The following is a 20,775-nucleotide window of genomic DNA, read 5'->3' as shown; positions in this document are numbered from 1 at the left end:
CCGGTCTCGCGCAGCCTGCCCCTGCGCAAGCGCATGTTCCTCCCTTCCCCGCCTTCGCCTTTGGTGGGCGCGCTTACGTCGTTTGGCGCTTGCGCTCCCAGCGCGTCACCTCGCGTGCGTCGGAGTCACCGCGGCACCTCTCGGAACCGGAAGTGACCGTGCTGCATTCGCCGTCAGGTTTTCGACCAGCCGCAGCAACGCTGGGGGGTGGCGGTAGTTGGAGTGGGCAGTGCCAGTTCCAGAGCGGGCGGGGGGGCCAGTTGCCCTCCTTTGTCGGCGGGAGCCCGCTTGGGCCTGCTCCTGCGGCGGGCGGTAGGCGGTGTCGCTCCGAGCCGCCTTAGGTAAGTGCAGGGTCTCCGTACGGTCCTGAGGGCGGGTGGGGTACTGAGGTGGGGACCGCTGCGCATCCTGTTGCGAACCGCCGTACCTGCTCCGAGGCGCGCGGGTCCTTGCTTTTGTCACCGACATGTATAACTCAAGTGAGGCTCCTACCTGAGGAATCTCGTCCATCCAGGGGCTTTCGGGGTCTCCTGCAGCTCCCACCTGTAGGCTTGTATTTTTAGAGGAGTCTCCGGCGGAGAGAACCTGTCTTTATTTCCTCTGTCTTTATTCAGCTTCCTTTTCTGTATTTTGTTAGGTCGGTGCAATATTGTTGAGGATGTTGTTTCTCATTTAGTTCATTCTAGAGCCGGTCGTCCTCTGGGAGTCTGATGGCTTTTTGTTTACAGTTGGTACCTTTTGGAAAACTTTTACATTTGTTTCATTTTGTATATTCTATGGTGACGAAGTAAGGAATAAACGTAGATCTTTAAGTGCCTTTTAATGGGTAATTTCAAGCTCTGTTCAATCAAAAATAGTTCCCCCATTTAACTGCGAAGTGCCACTTTCATATGTTATTGACTAATGTCCAGCAGCACCATGATACACCCTTCTTCTTGAAAAACTATTTTGTTTTCCTCCTTGAAATTAGACCCTTAGTTACTTTGAAAACATTCTTAGTCTTAGAATGTGTGCAGTAGATCTTTTCCACACAGTCACAATGATAGAACTCCATGGTGTCAAGGAAGTTTTTCGTAATGCTCATAGTGTACTAAATGTATCAATACGCAGTCCTATTTCTTTTTCACATGGAGTGGTTTTTGTAATCAGTGAGTCCCTACGTAAAGAAATAGCGAGAGAACTCTCTCTTGTATTAATATTAATATCTTGTGGCACATACCATGCTTTAAAAAAAAAAAAGGCAGTGCTGATCTACTTTCCAATATTCCTAGATTATAAAAAGCTATGTTAAACTTCTTTACGTCTTTGGTTATTCAAGAATTTTTTACGTTTTACAGATTCAGTGCTAAGGCATACTAGGTAGGATAACACGGGAGTCTGCATTTTTTTTTCCTGTTCTGACAAATACTGAAGATTAGAGAATTTTGAATTGCTTTTTACAACAATGTGTGTGTGTGTATGTTCAAAATTTTGTTTTGTTTTAGTTCCTCAGCTGTTTGAAAAAGATAGCCTATTAAGTCAAAATGGTCAAAGTTGGTAAGATGCTAAATGGGTTTTGCGTGTGCCGTTTATTGATATGGCTTGAATATAGCTTTTAAATTACATTTTAATTTCTACACTCACTGATTGTTTATTTTTGTTTTGTTCAGGGTAAACTGAAAATTATCCAGTTGTCTTTTTGCAGGAAAGTTTATCAAATACATACATAGTAGACTTTATATGTAATTTTGTTTTCTGATAGGCTTCCTTTTGATGCTTTTTTTATAGTGATACTTTCTCATGCTTGAGTAATTTATCATGTGATTATAAATGTAAGAAAAATGTATGACTTGCTATAATTGGTCGTGGGCGACTCATTTACTGTTCTTATTCATAGTCATCAATGACTGACTTTAAATTAGCCTATGGTTGCTTTTGTATCCCAGAGATGAGCATTCTGAAAATCGCTTACTGGCAAATTGCCATTTTTAAAGTTACACATTTGGTTTACTGACGTGCCTTCGAGAAGATGCAGGATTGAGTTTCATGATATGTTTTTGTTTTAGGAAACAGATTTAAATATTTTTAAAACATTTTCAAGCTTCCAACATTGATGTTATCTTTTTAGCCTGTTTAATGTTCTATGCTTTTTTTTTTTTTTGTCTTCAGTGCAATTTCTTGCAACTCAGTAGGTACTCCTTAAATATTTCTTGAGTGAATGATCTGTGTACATTATGGTAAAAACTGCAGTATAAGTGGAACCTAGCCTCAGTTTCCTTAGAAAATTAAGTGTATAAAGTATCCTTTTCAGAGGTGGGATGGGGGAGGACCTTCTGTTTGTTGTTTTGAGAGAGAATATGAATCTTAGAACTTGTGTAGTTTGATGTGTTGGCTGTTGTTTTTCAGTCTCTTTCATCACTTCTTTTTCCTAATCATAGAGAAGAAAAAAACATTTTAAGTCTTTTTGGAGATCCACACGGCATCAGATATCACATTTGTTAGAAATTTGCTGTAAAGTTGAGTTTTTAGTACTTAATTATACAAATTTGACTTTGTTACTTTAATTGAAATTTTGTGATCCATCTTTTGTAGTTTAAATAAATGAATATAGTCATTAGCTAAATCAGAAATCCTCAAGCCATATAAGCAAAAGAGTGGTTCTTATTGAATATGGTAAAGAAAAGCTTGCTATACAAGGAAGTGGGCATAGCCTGGGGTTATTTTTCTCTCTAATAATTTGTGTAACCAAGAGTCTGAATTTTTGAACAAAATCATTTTTTATAAGTGTTCTATTAATATTGAACCAATAGCTAATGTTTACAATTCATGGTGGTTAAGATTTGATTTCTCAACCTTCAGATATATTCATTTCTTCATATTGTGCTAGTTAGGCCTGTTTCTGTCCTGTGGTGTAATTTTACCAATGATAAGGACATATTCTTGCTCATAGGAGAATTGCATAAATTACAGTGTTGCCATTCATTTGAGAAGGATATCTTGTGGTAGAGGCTACTGAAGGAGTTGGAAAAATTATTTTTGGCTAATGTTTGGCAAACTAAGGATGCTTTGCAATTATTTTCAGGAAACACATTGCTACTTTCATAATCAGGAATTTTTCAAGTCACTTGATAATATGGCCTTGGATCAACTTTACATGTATATTTGTTAGAAAATGTCAATTCATTGTCTCCTAAGGAATTTTATCCAGTGAGAAAGGGAAGTTCGTAACAAAACCTTTGAAGAAGGCTTGAAGTGACTTTGGGACTATAGATCTGTGGCCCTCAAAACAAACAAAAAACCATCTGTATGTAACAATTTAATTACAGTTTTCATGGGGTTTTCTGTTTGTTTGTTTTTAATTTTTTGTGGGGGTGGGAAGGGAAGAAAGATATGGAAAGGGTCTATTAAGTGAAGAGGGAGAAAGGAAAAAGACATGAGAGGCCTGATAGCCAAGCCCATCCAGATCAGCATCTGGCCCCAGTTCTATGCTTGGAACACAGTTACTGAGACTGGCTGTCAGTGTAGGGCATGGGCTTCAGAGCAGAAGTAATTATGCAGAAGCCAAGCCATAATACAGCTTTCTTGGGGATGAGTTGAGGATTAAGGAATGTGAGAATGCTGAGTCAGGATAGAATCTTAGTAGTTAAGACAAAAACCAAAAAGAATTATTTACTCACAAATTCATTGAGTGTCTGTTGTATGCCAAGCATGATTCTAGGTGCTGGGCTACAACCGTGAATAAAAGAGATACATGGTCCATGACCATGAAGCTTTTATTCTAGTGGAATATTATCAGTGGCCATGACTCTACGGAGGCACTATTTAGGCTATGGGCATTTTTCCTTTTTGCTTTGGACCTCAGATGCCAGGCTTTAGTTATCATAGACCTCAATTAATATTATTGCTACGTAGAAAATTAGCCCAAAATTTCATAGCTTAAACAACAAATATTTATTATCTCATAGTTCGTTTGGGTCAGGAATCTGGGCAAGACTTAGCTTGGTGCCTCTGACTCATGGTCTCCCACAAGGCTATAAGCAAGGGCTGCAGTCATTGCAAGGCTCAATTTGAGGTGGATCTGCTTCTAAGCTCACTCACATGGTTGTTGGCAGGATTCAGTTCTTCATGGGCTCCTGGAGTGAAGGCCTGTGTTTCTCAGTGGTTGCTGGCCTGGGGCCTCTCTCAGTTCTGTGCCATGTGAGCCTTTATGCAGAACAGCTTGCAGTGTGGTAACTGGTTTCCCTTAGGTGATGCCAGCCAGAGGGGGTAAGCACAGATTGATCTTGGAAATGACATTTCATTATATTGTTAGAAGCCCACATTCAAACAGTTGGGGCCCATTGAGAGCCATCTTAGAAGCTCATTGTCATTATCTATGGATATAGGCCCTTCTCCTGTTTTTTTGTCCCGCTACCCTCCCACCCCCCAATCTGCTTTCTTCATTCACTTTCCCCCATAGACACTCTAATATATATAATGTATGTTCTTGAGTATATATGTATCCTTTAAAAAAAGGAGTGTGTTATATAGCATGTTCATTTTTAATTTATAAAATGATACTGTGATGTAGATCTTGTTCTGTGTCTAAAACATTTTTTACATCCAATCCTTTATTTTGATGATCTATCCATTTTACTATTTGTAAATTAGTTATTGCTTCCATCTGCTACATGTATTCAAATATTCCACATTTTCTTATTTATTCCCCTAGCAGGGAATAGCTAGATTGCCTCCAACCCCTCGATTTTTCTAATAGTTTTGTCATTAACATCCAAATGTAAGTTCCTTTGTGGATCTATCTGAGATTTTCTCTGAAATATTTACAGAAGAATAGGATTGCTGAATCAAAGAACATATGCATACATAATTTTCCTAAGTCCTGACATTGCACTCTAACATGGCTCTCCCAGTTTGTGCCCCAAATTGTATGTGAGGGCTTTCTTTTCTGCCCAGAACTTGACAATACTTAGTATTATTGAGATTGCTAATTTTTTTTTTTTTTTTTGAAATCTGGTAAATGTAAAAAAGACATCTTACTATTTTGATTTTGATTAATAAATTACCAGTGCCTGTACTTGTTAGCCATTTGGGTTTTCCTTTCTCTGCGAATTGCACTTTATGCTCTTGACTATTTTTGTGTAAAAGTCCTTTTGTTCATTAATGTAAGGAATTAAAAGGATGGGTTTTCTGATATTAATCCATCCTTGCATACTTGAAATAAACCCTTCTTGATCTTGGGGTGTGTGTGTGTGTGTGTTTCTCTTTGTGTGTGTTTGTGTGTTTTGATGCATCGTTCAGTTTGTTTAGCTCATATTTTATCTAGGATTTCCATGTCTATGTTCATAGGTAAAATGGGCCTATAGGTTTTTTTCCCTTGTATTCTTATTCAGATTTGAAATTGAGGTGACCCCAGCCTCATAAAAAAGAGTTAAGTGCTTCTCCCTTGTTTCTAAATAAGCTTTTTTTTAAAATAATAACATATTTTTATTGCCCGTTATGTATCAGATACTCTCTCGCTTTTTCCTGACATACCCTGTCTCCTTTAATCCAAACATACAGAAAATGTGTAAATGCGCCGGATCACCTTTCCTGTGATTGAAATTATTCTCTATTTAGAAGTTAGGTAAAACTTATCTATAAAAACTTAGCCTGGGGCTCTTTAAAGTGGGAGATCATTTTCTTTAATCTCCCGTCTGTCTAACTGTTTCCTCTTTTTCATTTTGTATTTTGTTTATGTCCTTTTTTCCCCTTTGTTTAATCGGTCTTGCTAGAGATTTTTTTTTTTCTTTTTGTAAAAGCCAGATATTGAGTCTATAAATCTTTTTTGGGGGGGAGGGGGTGCTGTTGTTTGTTTAGATTTCTGCTCTTTATTTTTTTCCTTAGTACAATTTGGTTTATTTTGTGAGTCTTTGTCTTGAGTTAATGGCTTGGTTTAGTTATGTTCACTCTTTCTTAAGGTGGTGAGGTATGGTGAGTCCAGTGTATGCAACCACTCCCTCTCATTTTGATAATGTCTCCTGTCCCAATCCTGCTGTTCTGGGATCCTCAGCCTGAGTAACGCTCTTTTCTAAGAACTGTCTTTCTCAGTTGCAATCGTGTAGCCTAAGGTGAGCAGAAGCATAGAAGAGACCATGCGGTATTGACATGTGGTATGAGCTCTACTTTCTGTTATTGACCTTTGTTTGTTTACTTTAAAAAAGTTTTATTGTAATAGCATTTACAGAACAAATTTTCCCATTTTAACCATTTTAAGTGTACAATTCAGTGGTATTAATTATATTCATAATATTGTGCCACTGTCATCACCATCTGTTATCAAAACTTTCATATTTTTTATTGTAGAATATAACATATACATAAATGTAATTTAACAAGTGGTTAGGAGCAAATTTCAAAGAATGTTATAGGTTATAATTCCACAATTTCAGTTATGAAATATAACATATATACAAGGTAGTATCTTTCAAAATATAATTTAATAAATAGTTATATAGGAAATTTCCAAAGCTGTTGTGAGTGACAGTACCATAGTTTCAGTTATTTCCTAATTGTGAAATATAACCTATATACAAAAAGGTATAGCTTTCAAATTACAATTTAACAAGTAGTTATAGAACAAATTTCAAAGGATGCTATGGGTTACAGTTCCACCATTTCAGTTCTTTCCTTCTAACTATTCTAATACCTTAGCAACTAAGAAAAAGAAAATTTTATAAAGATTCAGAATTCATAATCCTTTGTTAAATTCCCTCTTGTCTGTTGCTACCCCTTCCTCTAGTTTAGTCACTTTCCTCATCTTCAGAGATGCCCAGGCAGTGACCATCCTAAGCTTTTCATGTTGAAAAGGGGTGTCAGCTTTATGGGACTTAGCTGGCATAGGAGTCTCTGAAGGATTTAATTTCTGAAGAATAAACTTAGTGAGTGAAACCTTTATAGATTCTCAGATAGGGATCTGGGTATTCTTTAAGGTTTTCGGGACTGCTGTTGACTTGGGCTTATCATATTGTGGTCATTTGGCATATCTAGGTGAGGTTTGCATAGGAGGAACTTCCGGGACAGTCTCTAGACTCTATTTGAATTCTCTTATCCTATAAAACCTTATTTTGTTGGCTTTCTCTTCCCTCTTTTGGTCAAAAAGGCATTCTCAGTCCCTTGGTGCCAGAATCAGGCTTATTCCTGGAATCCACATCCCATGTCACCAGGAAGGCTCATTCATCTTGGGAGTCCTGTCTCTCATTGGGGGAGGGTGATGCATTTATTTGCAGAGTTAGGCTTAGAGAGAGAAAATCCTCATTTGAGCAACAAAAGAGATTCTCTGGAGGTATCTCCTAGGCATAATTACAGATGGGCTTAGGCTCCTCTTTATAGCTGTAAGTTTCACCAGAGCAAGCCTCAGTATCCAGGGCTTGACTTATAAAGCAGGGGGTTCCTAATTTCACATAGCATATGTTATGTCCACAAAATTCCATCCACATCTCACATTATCATCACTTAGTTGTAAAATCTTCCTCACTCTTCATTTTAAACATTTCTCATGACCCCAAACATCTCGTAGCTCTTGTCAGCTCTTAATTATTTGTCCCTAGTATTTGTGTAATACTAGTATGGTATTTCTATTAATTATAGTCCCTGGTGTACCTTTCTGTTGTCAACTCTCTGTGCTGGTGTCATACCTTAGAAGTATATCATGCAAGCATCCATCTATATTTGTGGTGCTGATCTGTGGGAAACATGCCTTTAAACAGCCCCTTTCTTTCCTATTCGCCTTCAATACAGCTCTGATACTTATAATCCCATAAGCAAATAGTCATCGCCCCTATCCATTTCACAACTTTTTTTAAACACCCCAAATACAAACTCTGTATCTAGTAAACAGTAACTCCCCACCTACCCCTTCCCCTGGTAACCTCAAATCTACTTTCTGTGTCTATGACTTTGCCTGTTCTAAGTGTCTCATATAAGTGAAATCATACAGTATTTGTCCTTTTCTGTCTGGCTTATTTCATTCAAATTAGTTCGATTTATTGAATTAGTTTTCAGGTTTCATCCATGTTGTAGCATGTATGTTGCATCCTGCTGAAACAGTAGCAGGAAACACAAGAAGGAATAGTGGAAGACCACCTACCTGTGACTGCCCCAAACCACCCAACTATGGGGCTGGTTGCAATTCCGAAGAAAAGCACTAAATGCCAGGATGATTGGTCCAAAAGCATTTATTAAGGGAGCTTACGAAGAGTTGCACATACCATGTGATGGACAGTGAGATGGCAAGATCACTTGAGTATGTCCGCGCCTATGGTAACTGCTTCACAGATTATAAATGGTTGAGGAACAAAGGTGGCTAAGTACCAGGGGCTTGTGTGCAAGTATTGGGAAAACATCTGGGTGTGCTTTTTTCTAAAACAAGATGTGCTTGGGGCAGGCTGCACCCAAGGTTATAGCAGTCAAAAGCTCAGTCTGCTTCTAGGGTGTTATGGGAAGAGATGTCTGAGAAGGAGGGCAGAGGTGAGATCAATCCTTGGTCAGGTAGGAGATGCTATATATATCACACCATACACCCCTCTGATCAGCCCTTACTATCTCACATGCTCCCCTCTTTTGCAAAAGTCACTATGCCATGGGTGGGGTGGGAGTATAGCTTATAAAACTTTTTCCTTTTTTAAAGAGCATTTGGGACAGAACCCACACCACCAGTATATAAAGTACATAGAATAAGTGCAATTACCACAACACCTAGAATGTTCATCAACAGTATTTTCCAGAAGATACCCACCCTGCAAACCAAGCCTTTCTTTGGGACCACCATGAGTTATCACTCATTTAATCTCTGTGTTGCAATTGTTCTTGCAAGTGGCCTAAGGACTTATTCACTTTCATTTCTTTATCTGAGATATAGATGCTGTACTCAGTTTTTAATAAGGTGCATGTTCCACTTCGGGCCACAGAGAGTATATCCAGGGCCATGTTGGGCCATGTGGTTTTTTTTTCTTTTTTTTTTTTTTAATCTTCATTTTATTGAGATATATTCACATACCACACAGTCATACAAAACAAATCGTACTTTCGATTGTTCACAGTACCATTACATAGTTGTACATTCATCACCTAAATCAATCCCTGACACCTTCATTAGCACACACACAAAAATAACAAGAATAATAATTAGAGTGAAAAAGAGCAATTGAAGTAAAAAAGAACACTGGGTACCTTTGTCTGTTTGTTTCCTTCCCCTATTTTTCTACTCATCCATCCATAAACTAGACAAAGTGGAGTGTGGTCCTTATGGCTTTCCCAATCCCCCTGTCACCCCTCATAAGCTACACTTTTATACAACTGTCTTCAAGATTCATGGGTTCTGGGTTGTAGTTTGATAGTTTCAGGTATCCACCACCAGCTACCCCAATTCTTTAGAACCTGAAAAGGGTTGTCTAAAGTGTGCGTAAGAGTGCCCACCAGAGTGACCTCTAGGCTCCTTTTGGAATCTCTCTTGCCACTGAAGCTTATTTCATTTCCTTTCACATCCCCCTTTTGGTCAAGAAGATGTTCTCCGTCCCACGATGCCAGGTCTACATTCCTCCGCGGGAGTCATATTCCACGTTGCCAGGGAGATTCACTCCCCTGGGTGTTTGATCCCACGTAGGGTGGAGGGCAGTGATCTTACCTTTCAAGCTGGCTTAGCCAGAGAGAGAGCAGGCCATGTGGTTTTGTAGTACCATCTTACACAAGCCCACGTGGCTACAGTTTCTTGATTTTTTGCAGAGATGCTGTGTTTATTAATGTTTAGGACCGTGGTTACCTACTTTTGGAAGATTTCTGTCTTGAGCATGATGTCAGTATCCCCTCCTTGGGGAATAAAATCAGAGAGAAATAATCCCACCAAGAGAATGCAGACTTTCTTTACCTCCCTTTCTAAATAGGCTCATTTAAGGCTTGGGTTGTGTTTAATATCCTAGAGTGCATCCAAGGGAAGCCAAGAGTACATCTCCCTGTCTTCCCCACAGCCACATGTTTGTGCCTTATAACTGCTGTTTGTCTTTAGGGGAAACCTAGTAGTTATCGGGGTATCAGCCCCAGTTAGTGGTAAACCATTCATTGCTGATGAGGACAGTGGTATGGGAGCATTTCTCAGGAGACATGCAGTCTAGATATCTAGTATTTATTGGTCTGTAGTCTGTTGAGTGGTTTCTTTGTTCCTAACAGAGGTAGGCAGCTTGTGAAAGTTTCCTAATGATAAGAGTTAGCCAAATAAATCCATCCCATAATTTGGCATAGGACCCTGCTGGCAGAGATGGTATCCTTTGGGTCATTATGTGCCTTCCCAGTGGCTTCTCTTTCTGAGGCTTTGCTGGCAAAGGTTAGGTTGTACCCTGGGGTTTTTATCTCCACCCCCACCATGAGTTGGCAGTGTCACCTGTGACATTGGTGGTATCCAAGGTTGACACTTCCTTTGACAGTTTGATTATAACATGGCATGGTGTGGGTCTTTTGGGGTTCCTCACATTTGGAATTCATTGAGCATCTTGAATGGGTATATTCATGTCTTTTAAATTGGAAAAGTTTTCATCCATTATTTCTTTGACGCTCTGCCTCTTTCTTTTCCTTCTTGGATTCCCACGATGCGTATGTGGGTACACTTGATGGTGTGCTGAGGCTCTATTCAGTTTTCTTCATTCACTTTTTCTACTCAAACTAGATGATTTTAATTGGTGGAGTCTTCTGCCAGCTCCAGTCTGCTTTGCCCAGGCAAAGGAGATTAAAGCATTAGATACCATCAATGAAGAGGATCATAGATGGGACATTCCACACAAAGACTTTAAGAATGGTCCTAATTATGCTCAAAGAGTTAAAAGAAAACATGGACAAAGAACTAAAGGAAATCAGAAAAACAACAGATGAGCACAAAGAGAGTATCAACAGGGAGATGGAAATTATGAAAAGGATTCAAACAGAGCTGAAGACCACAGTAACAGAAATTAACAATTCCCTAGAGTGGTTCAAAAGCAAAGCCTCTGTGGTTTGGGATGGGCATGCATTTGGAACTTTAATTCCTTTATCTCATTGAACTTATTTAGGAGAGATGTCTTAATGTCTTTGATTAGTAGTTTCAGTTTCTGGGCCACCTCAGTAATGGTTTCTGTTGTTTTATTTTGCTTCTTTGAATGGGCCATCCTTTTTTGTGTTTGTGACCTTACTGTATTTTTTTTAAATTCAGTTTTATTGAGATATATTCACATACCATATAGTCATCTATGGTGTACAATCAACTGTTCACAGTAGTTATCATATAGTTATGCATCTATCACCCCAATCTATTTTTGAACATTTTCCTTACACCAGAAAGGATCAGAATAAGAATATAAGAAATAAAAGTATATGGTTGTGCCTAAGAGCCTCCTCCCGAATGCCTCTTTGTTGCTCAGATGTGGCCCTCTCTCTCTGGCTAAGCCAACTTGAAAGGTGAAATCACTGCCCTCCCCCCTACGTGGGATCAGACACCCAGGGGAGTGAATCTCCCTGGCAACGTGGAATATGACTCCCGGGGAGGAATGTAGACCCGGCATCGTGGGACGGAGAACATCTTCTTGACCAAAAGGGGGATGTGAAAGGAAATGAAATCAGCTTCGGTGGCAGAGAGATTCCAAAAGGAGCCGAGAGGTCACTCTGGTGGGCACTCTTACGCACACTTTAGACAACCCTTTTTAGGTTCTAAAGAATTGGGGTAGATGGTGGTGGATACCTGAAACTATCAAACTACAACCCAGAACCCATGAATCTCGAAGACAGTTGTATAAAAATGTAGCTTATGAGGGGTGACAATGGGATTGGGAAAGCCATAAGGACCACACTCCACTTTGTCTAGTTTATGGATGGATGAGTAGAAAAATAGGAGAAGGAAACAGACAGACAAAGGTACCCAGTGTTCTTTTTTACTTCAACTGCTCTTTTTCACTCTAATTATTATTCTTGTTATTTTTGTATGTGTGCTAATGAAGGTGTCAGGGATTGATTTAGGTGATGAATGTACAACTATGTAATGGTACTGTAAACAATCGAAAGTACGATTTGTATGACTGCGTGGTATGTGAATATATCTCAATAAAATGAAGATAAAAAAATTATAGAAATGTAGCAAAATGATAGGGTAATTAGGGAAATGCGATTGCGGACTGTACATTTGCCATATTAAGGAATTTTTGTTAAACTTTTGGTATGATAATGGTATTGTGGTTATGGTTTTCAGAATGTTTATCTTTTATGGATATGCACTTTAAGGAAAAATTAAAATATGGCTGAGATTTGCTTCAAATAATCTGGGTGGGGAGGAGGGGAAGGGGCACTGGTGTGTGTATAAAAAATTATGCTGACCACATGTTGACAATCATTAAAGCTGGTGGTGGGCACATGAGGGTTTTAATTCTATTCTCTCTACTAGTGTGTATGTTTACATTTTTTCCAAAATAAAAAAATTATTAAAAAAAAAAAAATAAAAGTAAAAAAGAACACCCAAATCATCCCCCCATCCCACCCTATTTTTCTTTTAGTTTTTGTCCCCATTTTTCTACTCATCCATCCATACATTGGATAAAGGGAGTGTGATCCACAAGGTTTTCACAATCACACCGTCACTCCTTGTAAGCGACATTGTTAAACAGTTGCCTTCAAGAGTCAAGGCCACTGGGTTGGAGTTTGATAGTTTCAGTTATTTACTTCTAGCTATTCCAATACATTAAAACCTATAAAGTGTTATATAGATAGTGCATAAGAATGTCCACCAGCGTAACCTCTTGACTCCATTTGAAATCTCTCAGCCACTGAGACTTTATTTCATTTCATTTCACATCCCTCTTTTGGTCAAGATGTTCTCAATCCCAGGATGCTGGGTCCAGATTCATCCCTGGGAGTCATATCCCGCGTTGCCAGGGAGATTTACGCCCCTAGGAGTCAGATCCCATGTAGGGGGGATGGCAGTGAGGTCACCTGCCGAGGTGGGTTAGTTAGAGAGAGAGGGCCACATCTGAGCAACAAAGAGGCACTCAAGTGGAGACTCTTACCTTATTGTATTTTTGTTGAAATCTGGACATTTGAATGTTGTAATAAAACAATTAAAAAAAACACAAACAAAAACATCTTTCCCAGCCTTTTCAAATTGGCTCTGTGTTGAGGCTCTCCTTCAACACTTATGCAGTGTATACTAAGCCTGTACGTCAGCCCAAGATGAATTCTTAGGGTCTTCTCAGGTTTTTCTGAGCATGCTTCTTGCCCTGGATATGAGTGTGGCTTTCAGAACCCCCTAGTATGCACGAATGCTCCTGGACATTACTAATTTCCCCAAAAATCTCTCCTATAGCTTTCCTGCAGGTGCCTGTGGTTTGTTCAGTGTGTGCCACTGCTCTGTATCAATTCTTTTCTCCAGCAAATTCTGGATTAGCATAACAGACAAGTGCCTTGAGTTCATTTTTCAGGTAGTCACAGATGGATTGCAACAGGCATAAAAACACTAATTTTCACCTTAGGAGTACTCTTCTCTTTCCTTAACTATATACCAGACCTGTCCTGGGAATGCAAACCACTGTTAGTTCCTAAATATGGTGGCCTAGCCAGGAAGGGAGTGGGGCCAATTCTGGTAAAAGTGCCAAGCAGGTTTCCTGTTTTTTTTTTTAGGTTGCCTCTTCTTGATTCAGCATGTGATGGTTAGGTTCATGTGTCAACTTGGCCAGGAGATAGTGCCCAGGTGTCTGGTCAAACAAGCACTGACTTAACCATTGCTGCAAGGACATTTGTGGCTGGTTAATAAACCAGAAGGCTGGTTTATTAAATCATCGGTCAGTTGGTTGCATCTGTGGCTGAATATCAACAAAGAGCAGGTCTTCCGCAATGAGAGCATTCGTTCGGCTGGATTTAATCTAATCAGTTTAAGACTTTTTTTTTTTTGTCTTTTTTTTTTTTTTTGAGGTAAATTCAAAGTTACATGAATAGTTGCAAAAACAATACTTGCCCCATACACAGAATTCCATCGTACCCTGAATCCCCTCCCCCTATAGCTCAATCCACCAACTTCAACATGCTATCACATCACTGTTTCTTTCCCTCCCTCCCTATCTATCATCCATCATATATTTCTCTGTCTTCTGAACGTATAAGAGTTAGCTGCACACATCCTTGAACATACACGATTGCACTTCTCGGTATATACCGGAAGATCGGAAAGCAGTGACACAAACAGATATCTGCATGCCAGTGTTCATAGCAGCATTATTCACAATTGCCAAGAGATGGAAACAACCCAAATGTCCTTCAACAGATGAGTGGATAAATAAAATGTGGTATATACACACGATGGAATGCTACGCGGCAGTAAGAAGGAACGATCTCGTGAAACATATGACAACATGGATGAACCTTGAAGACATAATGCTGAGCGAAATAAGCCAGGCACAAAAAGAGAAATATTATATGCTACCACTAATGTTAACTTTGAAAAATGTAAAACAAATGGTTTATAATGTAGAATGTGGGGGAACTAGCAATAGAGAGCAATTAAGGAAGGGGGAACAATAATCCAAGAAGAACAGATAAGCTATTTAACATTCTGGGGATGCCCAGGAATGACTATGGTCTGTTAATTTCTGATGGATATAGTAGGAACAAGTTCACAGAAATGTTGCTATATTAGGTAACTTTCTTGGGGTAAAGTAGGAACATGTTGGAAGTTAAGCAGTTATCTTAGGTTAGTTGTCTTTTTCTTACTCCCTTCTTATGGTCTCTTTGAAATGTTCTTTTATTGTATGGTTGTTTTTTTTAAATTTTTTTTTGTTTTTCACACAGTTGATTTAAAAAAAAAAAAAAAACAAGGAAAAAAATATGTAGAGTCCCCTTGAGGAGCCTGTGGAGAATGCAGGGGTATTCGCCTACCCCACCTCGATGGTTGCTAACATGACCACAGACATAGGGGACTGGTGGTTTGATGGGTTGAGCCCTCTACCATAGGTTTTACCCTTGGGAAGACGGTTGCTGCAAAGGAGAGGCTAGGCCTCCCTGTAATTGTGCCTAAGAGCCTCCTCCCGAATGCCTCTTTGTTGCTCAGATGTGGCCCTCTCTCTCTAGCTAAGCCAACTTGAAAGGTGAAATCACTGCCCTCCCCCCTACGTGGGATCAGACACCCAGGGGAGTGAATCTCCCTGGCAACGTGGAATATGACTCCCTGGGAGGAATGTAGACCTGGCATCGCGGGATGGAGAACATCTTCTTGACCAAAACGGGGATGTGAAAGGAAATGAAATAAGCTTCAGTGGCAAGAGAGATTCCAGAAGGAGCCTAGAGGTCACTCTGGTGGGCACTCTTACGCACAATTTAGACAACCCTTTTTAGGTTCTAAAGAATTGGGGTAGCTGGTGGTGGATACCTGAAACTATCAAACTACAACCCAGAACCCATGAATCTCGAAGACAATTGTATAAAAATGTAGCTTATGAGGGGTGACAATGGGATTGGAAAGCCATAAGGACCACACTCCACTTTGTCTAGTTTATGGATGGATGAGCAGAAAAATAGGGGAAGGAAACAAACAAACAAACAGACAAAGGTACCCAGTGTTCTTTTTTACTTCAATTGCTCTTTTGCACTTTATTATTATTGTTATTTTTATGTGTGTGCGAATGAAGGTGTCAGGGATTGATTTAGGTGATGAATGTACAACTATGTAATGGTACTGTGAACAATCGAATGTATGATTTGTTTTGTATGACTGCGTGGTGTGTGAATATATCTCAGTAAAATGAAGATAAAAAAAAAAAGGAAAGCATTGTCTTGATGATGCCTAGATTTGGACATTTTCACAGCTTCAAAACTGTAGGCTTATGAGCTAATAAATTTCCGTAGTTAAAGCCAAAAAAAAACAAAAAAACAAAACAATACTAGCCCCATACACAGAATTCCATCATACCCTGAATCCCCTCCTCCTATAGCTCAATCCACCAACTTTAACATGCTGTCACATCACTATTTCTTTCCCTCCCTCCCTCCCTATCATCCATCATATATTTCTCTGTCTTCTGAACGTATAAGAGTTAGCTGCACACATCCTTGAACATACACTATAATTCATGTATGTACTTCCCATGAACAAGAACATTCTTTTATGTAATTCCATTAAGCACAGCTAAGTATAAGAGATTCAACAATCATGCAGTGATTACATTCTATATTTCCTTTTCCTTATGTCTCAACTTGTCCCTTTTTTTTTTTTTTTTCTTTTTTCAATTGTGGAAACATATATACAGCCTAAATCTTCCCATTCCACCCCCTCCCTAGACTTCCATTAGTGGGATTAATCACATTTAGAATGATGTTATGCTCTTTCCCACCATCCATTACTAGAAATTTCCCTTCACCTCAAACAGCAACCCTACACTCCTTTCTTAACTCCCCATTGCCCCTTCTCCCATTTCTCTTAACCCAAACTCTACTTTTCATCTCTATGGTTATATTCTCTGATAATTTCTTTGTGTTTACTGTGGGGCTTAAAATTAACCTCTTAAATCCCTATCAATCTTGTTTTTCTTTGATACCACCTTCCCTTCAATAGGGCACATAAACTATGTTCCTGTACTCCTTCATTCCCCCACCTTTATATAGTTGTCTAAAATTACATATTTTACATTGAGTTCGAAACCACTGATTTGTCCTTAGAGTTTGTGTAATTTATATCATGTAGGAAGTAAATAGTGGAGTTATAGTTCAAAAATTATTGACTTCTATTTGTATTCCATTGTGTTTGGAGAATGTCCTTTGAGTATATTCAATTTCTTTTTTTTTCTTTTTTTTTTTTTTTTATATAATTTCTTGAGGCTTGTTTTATGTCCCAGTTTATGGTCCCTTCTGGAGAAAGATCTGTGATCGCTGGAGAAAAATGAGTGTCCTGGTGATTTGGGATGTAAGGTACTATATATGTCTGTTAAAATTCTCTGTATCTCTTTCTCTTTTCTTTGTCTCTCTGTTGGTAGGGCTTCCTTTAGAATCTGAAGTAGGGCAGGTTTTTTATTGGCAAAGTCTCTCAGCATTTGTTTGTGAAAAATTTAAGCTCTCCCTCAAATTTGAAGGAGAGTTTTGCTGGATAAAGTATTCTTGGTTGGAAATTTTTCTCTCTCAGAATTTTAAATATGTCATGCCACTGCCTAGTTGAAGACTTTTAAGGGAGAAAAGAGAGAACTTGCACTTCTTCAGCCAGCCACTCTTTCCTGGGGAGTTCAATGAAGACCTTCATTGGAGTTGTCAGCTCGCTGCCTGCCCTGCAGAATTTGGACTCGTACATCCTGCCATATGGAATTTGGACTCATGCATCCCCACAGTTGCGTGAGACACTTTTATAAAATCTCATATTTACAGATATCTCCCGTTGGTTCTGTTTCCCTAGAGAACTCTTAGCTAATACAGCTTGAAAATCTGTTCTGGTTTGCTAATGCTGCCGTTATGCAAAATACCAGAAATGAATTGGCTTTTATAAAGGGAGTTTATTTGTTTACAGATTTACAGTTCTGAGGGCATGAAAGTGTCCAAACTAAGGTATCAACAAGAGGATACCTTTACTGAAGAATTGCCGATGGTGTCTGGAACACCTCTGTCAGCTGGGAAGGCACGTGGCTAGTGTCTGCTGTTCCTTTGCTTCCAGGTTGTGTTTCAAAATAGCGTTCTCCAAAATTTCTCTGGGCTTGTCTCTCTCTTAGCTTCTCTGGAACAGACTCTGGGCTAGCATCTGCAAATGTCTCCAAGCATCTGCTTTCAACAGCCATCTCCAAAATGTCTGTCTCAGCTGCTCTGGCTCCTTCTGTCTGTGAGCTCTCTCTTTTTTTTTTTTTTTTTTTTAAATCATCATTTTATTGAGATATATTCACATACCACGCAGTCATACAAAACAAATTGTACTTTCGATTGTTTACAGTACCATTACATAGTTGTACATTCATCACCTAAATCAATCCCTGACACCTTCATTAGCACACACACAAAAATAACAAGAATAATAATTAGAGTGAAAAAGAGCAATTGAAGTAAAAAAGAACACTGGGTACCTTTCTCTGTTTGTTTCCTTCCCCTACTTTTCTACACATCCATCCATAAACTAGACAAAGTGGAGTTTGGTCCTTATGGCTTTCCCAATCCCACTGTCACCCCTCATAAGCTACATTTTTATACAACTGTCTTCAAGATTCATGGGTTCTGGGTTGTAGTTTGATAGTTTCAGGTATCCACCACCAGCTACCCCAATTCTTTAGAACCTAAAAAGGGTTGTCTAAATTGTGCGTAAGAGTGCCCACCAGAGTGACCTCTCGGCTCCTTTTGGAATCTCTCTGCCACTGAAGCTTATTTCATTTCCTTTCACATCCCCCTTTTGGTCAAGAAGATGTTCTCCGTCCCACGATGCCGGGTCTACATTCCTCCCAGGGAGTCATATTCCACGTTGCCAGGGAGATTCACTCCCCTGGGTGTCTGATCCCACGTAGGGGGGAGGGCAGTGATTTCACCTTTCAAGTTGGCTTAGCCAGAGAGAGAGGGCCACATCTGAGCAACAAAGAGGCATTCAGGAGGAGACTCTTAGGCACAAATATAGGGAGGCCTAGCCTCTCCTTTGCAGCAACCGTCTTCCCAAGCGTAAAACTTATGGTAGAGGGCTCAACCCATCAAACCACCAGTCCCCTATGTCTGTGGTCATATTAGCAACCATGGAGGTGGGGTAGGTGAATACCCCTGCATTCTCCACAGGCTCCTCAAGGGGGCACTACATCTTTTTTTTTTCCTTGTTTTTCTTTTTTTTTTTTTTTAACTTTCCCATCTTTGTTAAATCAACTGTATGAAAAAAAAAGTTAAAAAGAAAACAAACATACAATAAAAGAACATTTCAAAGAGACCATAACAAGGGAGTAAGAAAAAGACAACTAACCTAAGATAACTGCTTAACTTCCAACATGTTCCTACTTTACCCCAAGAAAGTTACATAATATAGCAACATTTCTGTGAACTTGTTCCTACTATATCCATCAGAAATTAACAGACCATAGTCATTTCTGGGCATCCCCAGAACGTTAAATAGCTTATCTGTTCTTCTTGGATTATTGCTCCCCCTTCCTTAATTGCTCTCTACTGCTAGTTCCCCTACATTCTACATTATAAACCATTTGTTTTACATTTTTCAAAGTTCACATTAGTGGTAGCATATAATATTTCTCTTTTTGTGCCTGGCTTATTTCGCTCAGCATTATGTCTTCAGGGTTCATCCATGTTGTCATATGTTTCACGAGATCGTTCCTTCTTACTGCCGCGTAGTATTCCATCGTGTGTATATACCACATTTTATTTATCCACTCATCTGTTGAAGGACATTTGGGTTGTTTCCATCTCTTGGCAATTGTGAATAATGCTGCTATGAACATTGGCGTGCAGATATCTGTTCGTGTCACTGCTTTCCGATCTTCCGGGTATATACCGAGAAGTGCAATCGCTGGATCGAATGGTAGCTCTATATCTAGTTTTCTAAGGAACTGCCAGACTGACTTCCAGAGTGGCTGAACCATTATACAGTCCCACCAACAGTGAATAAGACTTCCAGTTTCTCCACATCCGCTCCAGCATTTGTAGTTTCCTGTTTGTTTAATGGCAGCCATTCTAACCGGTGTTAGATGGTATCTCATTGTGGTCTTAATTTGCATCTCTCTAATAGCTAGTGAAGCTGAACATTTTTTCATGTGTTTCTTGGCCATTTGTATTTCCTCTTCAGAGAACTGTCTTTTCATATCTTTTGCCCATTTTATAATTGGGCTGTCTGTACTATTGTCATTGAGTTGTAGGATTTCTTTGTATATGCAAGATATCAGTCTTTTGTCAGATACATGGTTTCCAAAAATTTTTTCCCATTGAGTTGGCTGCCTCTTTACCTTTTTGAGACATTCCTTTGAGGTGCAGAAACTTCTAAGCTTGAGGAGTTCCCATTTATCTATTTTCTCTTTTGTTGCTTGTGCTTTGGGTGTAAAGTCTAGGAAGTGGCCTCCTAATACAAGGTCTTGAAGATGTTTTCCTACATTATCTTCTAGGAGTTTTATGGTACTTTCTTTTATATTGAGATCTTTGGTCCATTTTGAGTTAATTTTTGTGTAGGGGGTGAGGTAGGGGTCCTCTTTCATTCTTTTGGATATGGATATCCAACTCTCCCAGCCCCATTTGTTGAAAAGACCATTATGACTCAGTTCAGTGACTTTGGGGGCCTTATCAAAGATCAGTCGGCCATAGATCTGAGGGTCTATCTCTGAATTCTCAATTCGATTCCATTGATCTATATGTCTATCTTTGTGCCAGTACCATGCTGTTTTGGCAACTGTGGCTTTATAATAAGCTTCAAAGTCAGGGAGTGTAAGTCCTCCCACTTCGTTTTTCTTTTTTAGAGTGTCTTTAGCAATTCGAGGCATCTTCCCTTTCCAAATAAATTTGATAACTAGCTTTTCCAAGTCTGCAAAGTAGGTTGTTGGAATTTTGATTGGGATTGCATTGAATCTGTAGATGAGTTTGGGTAGAATTGACATCTTAATGACATTTAGCCTTCCTATCCATGAACATGGAATATTTTTCCATCTTTTAAGGTCCCCTTCTATTTCTTTTAGTAGAGTTATGTAGTTTTCTTTGTATAGGTCTTTTACATCTTTGGTTAAGTTTATTCCTAGGTACTTGATTTTTTTAGTTGCTATTGAAAATGGTATCTTTTTCTTGAGTGTCTTTTCAGTTTGTTCATTTCTAGCATATAGAAACATT

General features: G+C 39.1%; 1 protein-coding gene across 3 annotated transcripts in view; it reads left to right on the top strand.

Moving 5' to 3' along the window:
* The first annotated feature begins 164 nt into the window (after positions 1 to 164).
* The window catches only part of KATNA1 (katanin catalytic subunit A1), a 62,268-nt gene continuing 41,657 nt past the window's right edge, over positions 165 to 20,775 (top strand). The window contains exon 1 of one of the 3 annotated variants that reach the window (XM_037819239.1): positions 165 to 341. The gene's annotated coding sequence lies outside the window, so the exon portion shown is untranslated. Of the gene's footprint in view, positions 342 to 16,897; positions 16,918 to 20,775 lie in introns of those variants that run through there. The other 2 variants (XM_037819265.1, XM_037819248.1) reach the window with 2 other exon arrangements.

The sequence above is a fragment of the Choloepus didactylus genome, chromosome 2 (genome assembly GCF_015220235.1).
Source record: "Choloepus didactylus isolate mChoDid1 chromosome 2, mChoDid1.pri, whole genome shotgun sequence".
Classification (NCBI taxonomy): domain Eukaryota; kingdom Metazoa; phylum Chordata; class Mammalia; order Pilosa; family Megalonychidae; genus Choloepus; species Choloepus didactylus.
This window is presented reverse-complemented; position numbering and strand designations above follow the sequence as displayed.